General features: G+C 49.8%; 1 long non-coding RNA gene across 1 annotated transcript in view; it reads right to left on the bottom strand.

The window, feature by feature from the left end:
* Positions 1-135: 135 nt before the first annotated feature.
* Positions 136-10,492, bottom strand: part of LOC107747686 (uncharacterized) — a 13,655-nt gene continuing 3,298 nt past the window's right edge. The window contains exons 4-5 of the long non-coding RNA XR_001640830.1: positions 1,054-1,118; positions 136-451 (exon numbers count right to left, since the gene is read on the bottom strand). This is a non-coding gene — a long non-coding RNA (uncharacterized LOC107747686). The remainder of the gene's footprint in view (positions 452-1,053; positions 1,119-10,492) is intronic.

A 10,492-nucleotide genomic window follows, 5' to 3' on the forward strand; every position in this document is an offset into this window, starting at 1 on the left:
ACATACTACAAAAATATGTCATCACTGCAGCTCTCTATACCGATACCAGTACTGTAAATAACTTAAAAATATTTCCACTTGAAAAAGGTGGGATACCAATGCAAAATAATGCAAAATAATTACATTACATTTTTTGAATGACAAAAAAAAAAACATATGCAATGTTGACGTGGCTGATATAACAGCATTCATGACTGTGAATGACTGCATGTAGTTGACATAACTGCAGGGCTCATATGATGATCCCCGTCCTCTAGACATGCAAGCCATTGCATCTTCATTTTCAGCATATATGACCTTTGTTTCTTTCTTGCAGTGGGTGGTTGATGTGGGGTCGACCCTGAGGTCAAACAGTGGTGACCCGGCGGACTGTCTTTGCTCCCTTGCAGTACAGGTTAGAAAAATCTTCCTCTTTCTGATTTTGAGTGCTGAAAATTACAATATCAGGAACCTGTTGAGAACAATAGAACAATATACTTTTACAATGTATTTTTAAATGCTTGGTTTTCACTGGAATATCAATTAGTGCATTCCCTTTTGAGGATTTTTTTTTTTTTTTTTTATCTTATTCAACCTAAATTTTGCATCTATTGAAATTTTATCACCCTGGGATGGTGATTTCCCCAGTGTCTATGATGGTTATGGCCCTGGTAGTTTATGCATGAGGTGAGAAAATATGATTTCTTGAAAGTTCAACAGTTTAAAATGAAATACTTAAAATGAAAAGGTTGTTTCCTGAAGATGACCCAGCATACAATTAGCATTAATGCGAAAAATTTGCATTATGAATTATTTAAACACAATATATGATTATTTGTAATCTCAGCATGATTACAGAAAGTAAACGACATTTTCAAAAATAAAAAGGATTACATCAAAGTATCATTGTGCATCATTTACATAATGTTTATTTGTTTGACTGAATATTGTTTCACACAGTAATCAAGAGATCAGCATTTTCCCCAGGTGTGAGGCAGATGACTTTAGACTTTAGACAGAAATCCCACCACTAGTTTTGAATAATGCAAAGGCTGTAAATCTCTCTCCTCTTACCTGTGGAGGGCTGATGATGTTTATCGTGCTGTCAGCTCTATTCCTGAGGTCATGGTGTCCTGAACCTGCGGGGTAAAGATCAGTTGTGTGTGACTTCACGCTTCCTAAAATCCTACAAATATAACTAACACTGCACAATGTGTTCTTCCTGTTGTACTAAAATACAAAAATCATATTTAGTATGCTTGCCTAGTTTCCCATCAGAAATAAAGCAACAAATTTACTTAAGACTATAAGCCTTTTATCTTATTTTATGATCACTTATAAGAAATCTTTTAAGAAAAATAAATATCTTTCACCTATTTCTGTAACACAGGAGACACAAAACAGAAGCAAAAAGCAAAATTTCATTTTGAAAATCGCAAATAAAACAGATTATTGGAGTATGTTCTACTAAAAAATACGATTTTAGGCTTTCTATTTTAAAAAGTCACATTTAATTCTAATTTAATAGCTATTTGTCTAAGAACATTTGTTTTTACGCCCAAAAACGCTGCAAAAAGCCAGCCTTGTGGCAAAATCTTTTTTTACAAATACTTAACTTTTTTGTTGGTAATGTATATTTGATATCCCAAAAACTTTCGAACATTCTCTCACGTTGTGTATGGGAAATCTCCTGTTTACACTGGTACTGAAGCCTGATTTGTTCACGTTTGTGTAGCTGCACAAACCAATGGCGCTCTAGCCCGCCAGAATGGGTGGAGCCGACCTTTGTATAAGTCAGCTCGGAGCACCATTTCATCAGAATATTCTCCTCCAGCGACAAAGATCATCTCTTCACTGACGCTGGACTACGAAGCCGAAGAAGAAGGAAGAAGCTCAGCCTGCAGCTCGCCGCCGTCGAAGAGCCCCGACAGAGGAAGAAACCAGAGCCTTCCTCTGTGGCTATTCGGTGCACTAAAAGAGCAAATTTCTGAGCAAATGTCCTAGCGACGTTGATTCAAATGTGGTGCCGCACGTGTGGCTCGTGCAGGGAATCCCTGCACAATGCAGAAGGGCGCAGTGAGTGCGTCACCTGTCTAGGCAGCACCCACGCAGAGACTGCATGCTCACTGAAACTCTCACTGCTCTTCTCCGCTCACTGACCACCTTCTTCAATGAAGGCAGCCCCGCTCTTGGCACGTGTGGCTCGTGCAGGGAAGCCCTGCACAATGTAGAAGGGCGCAGTGAGTGCGTCACCTGTCTAGGCAGCACCCACGCAGAGACTGCATGCTCACTGAAACTCTCACTGCTCTTCTCCGCTCACTGACCACCTTCTTCAATGAAGGCAGCCCCGCTCTTGTTTCTCCTCTCTCAGCGAGCTTGGAGAAAGAAACGGTGAGTCGCGGAGCTGAGCAACTGGGTTGTATGATCTCACTCCGGCATAGAGCCCCCGTATTCACTCTCCCCCACCACTTTGATCCTCCGGTGTGTTTTACATGTAAGGATCAGCGCCTCTCATTACATTGAGCGGCTCAATCCTTCTAGGCGGATTGGAGTAGAATGCTGTCACCAATGATTCTTTATTGCTGACAGCTTCATATTTGTGTGTGCACCACTGAGGCTGCGCTCGCTGAGACAGGCTGCTTTCACTGCGAAAGCATGAGTCTGTCCCCGCTTCACTCGCGGGTCGCTTTCTTCAAAGAATTTCTCTCAGCTGCCTCGGAGGAAGAAACGGCAAACTCACGGGTTGAGCGATCAGGATTAAGTGATTCACGCCGGCACAGTTTCCGTGTGCTTCACTCTCCACACAGCTCTTTGATCTGCTAATGTGTTTTACAAGTAAATATCAGCGTCCCCTCATATGCTTCGAGCAGTTCGATCTTTTTAGATGGATCAAAGGAGAATGCTGTCACCTATGATTCTATATCGCTGACAGCTTCAGTTTTTGAGTGTGCCGCTTGCCTGGGCCATGCCCACACTGGGGCTGCGCTTACTGAGACAGATCGCTGTCACGATGAGAGCGTGTATCTCGCTCTGCTTCACTCGCGGTTCGCCTTTTTCAATGAAGGTGGCCCCGCTGCTCCCGCGCTCACTTTCTCCCCTCCCAGTTGCCTCGGAGAATGAAACTGTGAAGTCGCGGGGCTGAGAAATAGGGCTGGAGTGATTTCACAGCAGCATAGGTCCTGCATGCTTCACTCTTCCTGCAACACACTGATCCGCCAGTGTGTTTTACACATGAGGATTAGCGCCCCTCATCTGCATCGAGCGGTTTTATCCTTTTAAGCGGATCTAAAGATGCGCGCAGCATAGACTGGACCACACACATGCCAAGGCTGCGCTCACGGGGGCTAACTGCTCTCACTGAAAGAGCATTGACCTAGCGAAGCACTTTTGAGAGGAAAAGGAAGGATCAGTTCTCGCTGAGGCTGGAACTCCCTCTAAGAAAGCTCGCGCTCGCTCTCCATCCCTTCGTTCAACACTGAGTGATGGAAGTTTTATTCAAGCTGGGCACATCCTTTAAGTTCAGTGCATGCCCAATCAAACTACCGCTGATAGCGGATACATACAAAAGAGCAATTCTCCTCTCCTCACTCTCACGAATGCAAGTTCCCCACCCTTGTACGGCGAACTTCCATTCGTAAAATTAGAACCTCTTGCCACCGGGTTCAAGGCTTGGGCAGCCATTCCCGGTGGTTCAAGTTGGGTTCTAAATATGATAAAACGAGGTTACTCGCTCCAGTTCACTTGCAGGCCACCTCGTTTCAGAGGTATTATTCACACTTCGGTACGAGACAAAGAAGCTCATGTTCTTCGGTCCAAAGTACAAATATTGCTTGCAAAAGGTGCCGTGGAAACGGTACCTGTAGTGAACAGCGAGTCAGGCTTTTCAGCCGCTGCTTCCTCATGCCGTAGAAGGATGGCGGGCTCAGACCTATTCTAGATCTCAGACTTCTGAATTGCTCGCTTATCAGATGGCCATTCAGGATGTTAACTTTGAAACAGATCCTCGCGCAGGTTTGTCCCGGGGACTGGTTTCTGAAAGTGGATCTGAAAGATGCATACTTTCACATCCACATAACCCCCCACCACAGATCGTTCTTGAGATTCACGTTTGAGGGAGTGGCCTATCAGTACACAGTCCTATTTGAAATGTCTCTGGCCCCTCGCACTTTTACGAAGTGCATCGACGTGGTTCTTTCTCCTCTGAGACAAATGGGAATCCACATCCTCAATTACCTGACTGGTTTTAGCCAGAACAGAACGGGAACTAATCGCACACAGATCACTTCTGCTCAGCCATCTGGAGCGCCATGGGTTGAAAATCAACCCACACAAGACTCTTTTGTCTCCCAGAGAGCGAGCGGTCTTTCTGGGGAATGTGATAGACTCTGCCCATATGGCTTGGCTTACGCCAGAACGGTCCATGGCTATTCAGCGACTGATTCCTCTAGGTCTGCTTCATATGCGGCCTCTTCAATTATGGCTCAAAGCCCATGTGCCGTCCCATGCCTGGCGCCTGGGCCGGTTTTACGTCAGGGTGACCCATCGCTGTATCAAAGCTGTGGCCTCTTGGACAACTTCTCGCCTGTTCCAACCAGGCGTGCAGTTGGGACTGACTTCCAAGAGGAATGTAGTCATGACGGACACCTCCAACACTGGTTGGGGCGCTCTGTTAGAGGGCTATCTGGTGTTCGGCTCCTGGACGATCCACGAGTGGCGCCTCCATATCAACTGCCTCGAGATAATGGCGGTTTTTCTGGCCCTGAAAACCTTAAGGGGGCACCACGTCCTGGTCAGATCGGACAACATGACGGTGGTACCCTATTTCAGCCAACAAGGTGGTCTCAGGTCACGTTCCCTTTACTGGATGGCTCGACGCCTCCTACTTTGGGCACAGAGCAAACTCCTCTCAATCAGAGCGGTTCATGTGCCGGGCAGTCTGAACCTTGGCGCAGACATACTGTACAGAGGCAATGTAGCTCCGGGAGAATGGACACTACATCCTCAGACAGTTCAGGAAATCTGGTCTGTCTTCGGGAGGGCAGAGGTCGACCTCTTCGCCTCAGAAGACAACTCTCACTGCCTGACTTATTTCTCCATGCAGCGAGACGCGCTGGCCCATGATTGGCCCAGCTCTTACCTGTACGCCTTCCCCCCGGATCAGGGAAGTCGGGTCAGGGAAGTCGGTTGCTCAGTCCTCCTGGTGGCCCCACTTTGGAAGAATCAAACTTGGTTCCCCTAGTTAGTGCAGCTGTCAGCAGATGCCCCGTGGCCGATACCATTACGGATGGACCTTCTCTGGCAGGTGAAGGGCATGATTTGGCACCCCAGGCCGGAGCTGTGGAGCCTTCATGTCTGGAGCCTCGACGGGAGTCTAAACAACTTTCAGCGAGATTGAGCGACACCATATTACAGGCTAGAGCACCGTCTACGAGACGCCTTAACGCCCTTAAATGGTCAGTTTTCTGTGACTGGTGTGCAGCACGAAGCCTGGACCCGGTTTCTTGTAACCTGTCCCACGTGCTGACTTTTTTCTCAAGAGTTGCTGGACAAAGGGCACGCACCTTCCAAGCTCAAAGTTTATGTGCCAGCTATCGCAGCGAATCATTCCCTGGAAGCTGGCCAGTCAATCGGCAGAATTGACTTGGTCGTTAAGTTCTTGAAGGGCACCCAGAGATTTAATCCTCCTCAGACCGTGCCGACCTGGGACTTGTCCGTGACCTTGCCCTACGGGGCCCTTCCCTTTGAACCACGCGGATTTTGTCTATTTAGTCTGCCTATTTCTCCCCAAGGGTGGAAATGGTTATATCTGCAGTCCTCAGCTCTGCTTGGGACTCAGTTTGGCTCATGTTCTTTAGGGGTCCTTAACCTAGTGCTCCGAGACTGGACTCGCTCCATTCGGCCGACCTGTGGCCCATGTCTCTTAAGACCATCATCCCTATGACATTAGCGTCGGTCAAGCGAGTGGGTGACTTGCAGGAACTGTCAATCAGTGCTTCCTGTCTTGAATTTGGGCTTAATGACTGTAAGGTCGTCCTCAAGCCAAGACAAGGTTATGTACCTAAAGAGTTCTCAACTCTGTTTTGGAGCCCAGGTTATTAACCTTCTAGTACTTCCCGCTGCAGACAGTGAGCAGGGTCCCAATCCACTCTGCCCGGTTAGGGCTCTTAGAGTGTGCTTGAGCGCTCTGGTCTTTTCAGACAAACAGAGCAACTCTTTGTCTGCTTCGCAGGCCGCAGTAAAGGGCTGCCGGTTATGAAGCAGAGACTTTCCCGCTGGATAGTAGATGCTATAGCCTTGGCTTATGCCTCAGAAGGCTTGCAATGCCCTATCGGGGTGAGGGCCAACTCCACCAGAGGAATGGCCTCCTCCTGGGCATGGTCCAGTGGAATTTCTATAAGTGAGATTTGTGCGGCTACAGGCTGGTCGTCGCCGTCAACATTTGTCAGATTCTATAATTTAGACGTCCCTGCCCTGCAGGCACAGATTTAATCTGCCTATTTCTCCCCTAGGGTTGAAATGGTTATATCTGTAGTCCTTAGCTGAGCTTGGGACTCAGTTTGACTTATGATTGTGCGGCCGCTGGCGGGTCGTCACCGTCCTCTTTGATAGATTCTATATTTAGACGTCCCTGCCCTGCAGGCATGGATTTCTGTTTTATCTACCTATTTCTCCCTTAGGGTGGAAATAGCTATATCTGCAGTCCTCAGCAGTGCTTAGGACTCAAGTTTGGTTCATGTTCTTTAGGAGTCCTTAACTTAAGTGCTCCGAGACTGGGCTTGCAGAGCAGGTCATTCTGTATCTGCTCATAGCACGGTGTGATTGGATGCATTCCCCATACACAACATATGAGAATGTTCCAAAGGGAACGCTCTGGTTTCTGATGTAACCTCGGTTCCCTGAGATAAGAGAACGAGCATTGTGTCACTTGCCGTGCTATAAGCTGCACGCAAATCGATGACTGTTGCTTCAGTCGAATGATTCTGATGAAATGGCGCTCCTAGCCGACTTATATAGAGCTCGGCTCCGCCCATTCTGGTGGGCTAGAGTGCCATTGGTTTGTGCAGCTACACAAACATGAACAAATCAGGCTTCAGTACCAATGTAAACAGGAGTTCCCCTTCACGAACTCAAGCTGCATCGAAACGCTATGGGAACGCCTTCAGCGTGACCACATTCTGAATCATGTGTATAATCAGACCAATGGATGGGTGAGACGTCACGGGCGGGTGACGTAGAGACCAGGAAGCTATAAAAGCACGTGCGGTGGAACCGGCATCAGCTTTATGTCATTCAGCAAATGCTCTGTGTGTGTCAGTCAACTCTTTGTTGTGAGTCTTATTTAGTGTTGTTTGTCCCAACCAATAAGCTCCATTATGTCTTAAGCTGAGGCTAAGACAAAGCACTCTAAGAGCGAGAGCAGACCACGTTATAGGCTGTGTGTTCCTCCCTGTCTGCGTTATATTACAGATGGGGATACACACAGTCTGTGCATGGTCTGCTTGGGAGCGAAGCACGCAGAGTCAGCTCTCGAGGGAGAGCAGGGTCTTCCTCCTAGATGCCCCGCTTGCGCCTTCTGGCCTGTTCAGCGACGCCATCAATTCCATCGTCGACAGGTACCAGGAGGCTCGTAAACAAGCGGCGGCATTTCAGCGGTTCCTCCCTCGCCGCTCTCTGGCTCAGGGGGCTGCCGGGCGGGAGCAGCCATCTCCGCGTACCAGCTCATCACACAGAGAGGCTCAGAAACAGAGCGGGTTTGGGTCGGGGACTTCCAAGCCTAAGCCGGATCTGCGGACCATCCTTCAGGCAAAGAATTCCTCGGCCAAGAAGTCCTGATGCAAGTGGCTCAGGACTTCTGAGGGCAGGCCCCTCTGGGGAAGAGAGGTGTACACCGCATTACATGGTGCCCATCTCTCCTCAGTGCCCTCAGGAGATTGGTCTGCCAACCCGCCACTTACGGTGCTTCAGGGCACAGCGGTCTCCGGCGAGCACTTCTCTCAGTCACCGCACGGAAACGTAGCGGTACTAGGAGGCTCGCTACCTCTTCGGAGGTCTCTGGAATAGCTAGTTCAGCCGTCCCCTGCCGGTCCGCCGCTTCAGGGCACTGAGCTAGCCGCTCCGATTACACCAGAGGTCAGTCTCAAGAGACTGATTCCCTTAGTAGACTATTTGGCAGCGTGGAAACTGTGGGTCCTGCACACTGTAGAGAGAGGCTACAGAATCCAGTTTGCTTCTCCTCCGCCTCAGTTCAACGGGGTTATCCCCAATCTGGTTGGTCCCGAGCAGGCTCTGGTATTGGAGCAATAAGTAGACACTCTCTTGAGGAAGGAGGCCATCGAGGTGGTCCTGGTTCTGGTTTGGAGGGTTGTGTCCCATTTTAGATCTGCGTCATTTGAACCGCTCTGTCATGCGACTGAAGTTCAGGATGCTCACTATCAAGCAGGTCGTGTCTCAGATCAGATCCGAGGATTGGTTTCTCACGATCGATCTAAAAGACGCATACTTCCACATATCCACCCATCACAGGAAGTTCCTGAGGTTTGCTTTCGGGGCCAAGGCTTACCAATATCGGGTTCTTCCTTTCGGCCTTGCACTCTCACCCCGCACTTTCATGAAGTGTGTGGATGCTGCTCTGGCTCCGCTGCGACTCCAGGGCATCCGCATACTGAATTATATCAATGATTGGTTGATATTAGCTCAATCGGAGCAGGTGGCGGTTCGGCATCGAGATGCTGTTCTCACCCACATGAAAGAGCTGGGGTTAAGACTAAACGCCAAGAAAAGTGTACCATCCATTAGATGGTTCTCCATTAGAACCAGAGGACCACTTATCTGGGCGTGGTGTGGGATTCGACCACAATGCAGGCACGTTTGTCCCCTGCTCGGATCAATTCGATCTTCACTGCAGTCGCGAGAGTGAGAGAAGGCCAGTCACTCACTGTCAAGCAGTTTCAGAGACTGCTGGGTCTGATGGCAGCTGCGTCCAACGTGATACCTTTTGGCCTGCTGTACATGAGACCCCTACAGTGGTGGCTCAAGACCAAAGGGTTCTCCCCGAGTGGAAACCCGTTTCGCATGCTCAAGGTCACGCGGCGCTGCCTACTTGCCTTAGACATATGGAGGAAACCTTGGTTCTTGTCTCAGGGCCCGGTGCTGGGAGCTCCTTGTCGCCGCGTAATGCTAGCGAAGCACGCGTCCCTCACTGATTGGGGAGCGGTCATGAGTGGCCGCTCGGCCCGCGGTCTGTGGAGTGGTCGACATCTCACGAGGCACATCAACTGCCTGGAGATGCTGGCCATGTTTCTAGCATTGAGACACTTCCTCCCGGACCTAAGAGATCACCATGTGTTGGTGCGCACCGACAACACAGCGGTGGTCTCTCCCTGGGCATCTCAATGTGTGAGCAGACATCCTGTCGAGGCACCCCGAGGTGGTGAAGCAGATATGAAGAGCTTTTGGCCAGGCTCAGGTGGACCTGTTTGCGACTCGAGAGACATCGCACTGTCCCCTCTGGTTCTCTCTGACTCATCCAGCTCCACTGGGGCTGGATGCCATGGTACAGACTTGCCCGAGGCGTCGTCTGTATGCTTTTCCCCCAATCGCTCTGCTCCCGGGAGTTCTGGAGAGAGTGCGCCGGGACGGGGTCCGTCTACTGCTAGTGGCCCCGTTCTGGCCAGACCGAGTATGGTACTCAGACCTGATTTCCCTCCTCGATGGCTCTCCATGGGACATTCCCATCAGGAGGGACCTCCTCTCAAAGCTGTGGAAGTTATGGGTGTGGCCTCTGAGGGGGCACAACTCGTAGCTTCCGGTCTCTCAACCGAGGTTGTTGAGACCATTCTCCAATCCAGAGCTCCCTCAACGAGGAGACTGTATGCCCTGAAGTGGAAGCTTTTCACTTCTTGGTGAGGAGATTGCCAGCTTGACCCAGTTAACTGCCCAGTTGGTACAGTGCTGGAGTTCCTGCAGGCCCGTTTCTCCGCAGGGTTGACCCACTCCACCCTGAAGGTCTATGTGGCGACCATTGCGGCCCACCACACCCCTCTCGGTGGGCAGTCAGTGGGCAGACACCCTCTGGTTACATGTTTCCTCCGCGGTGTGCTGAGGCCTTCGGTACAATCTCGCGTCCCCCCGTGGGACCTGGCTGTGGTGCTAGAAGCTCTCTGTAGGACTCCCTTCGAGCCTATTGAGGAGATATCTGATCACCATCTTACTGTAAAGACCTTTCTTTTGGCTATATCTTCTCTCAAGAGAGTTGGGGATCTGCAGGCCCTCTCAGTGGCCCCTTCCTACCTAGACTTTGCGCCTGGTCTGGCTAAGTCTTTCCTCTGCCCTAGAGCGGGTTAGGTTCTTAAGGTTCCCTCCTCTAAACCGCGGCCTGTCATACTCCAGGCCTTCTGTCCTCCTCACTTCCGGTAGCCCAAACAGCAGAAGCTTAATTGTATGTGTCCAGTGCGAGCACTGGACACATACGTCCACAGAGCTGCCCTGTGGAGGAAATTGGACCAGTTGCTAG

This window comes from Sinocyclocheilus rhinocerous, unplaced genomic scaffold, assembly GCF_001515625.1.
Source record: "Sinocyclocheilus rhinocerous isolate Xijiao unplaced genomic scaffold, SAMN03320098_v1.1 scaffold2274, whole genome shotgun sequence".
NCBI lineage: Eukaryota > Metazoa > Chordata > Actinopteri > Cypriniformes > Cyprinidae > Sinocyclocheilus > Sinocyclocheilus rhinocerous.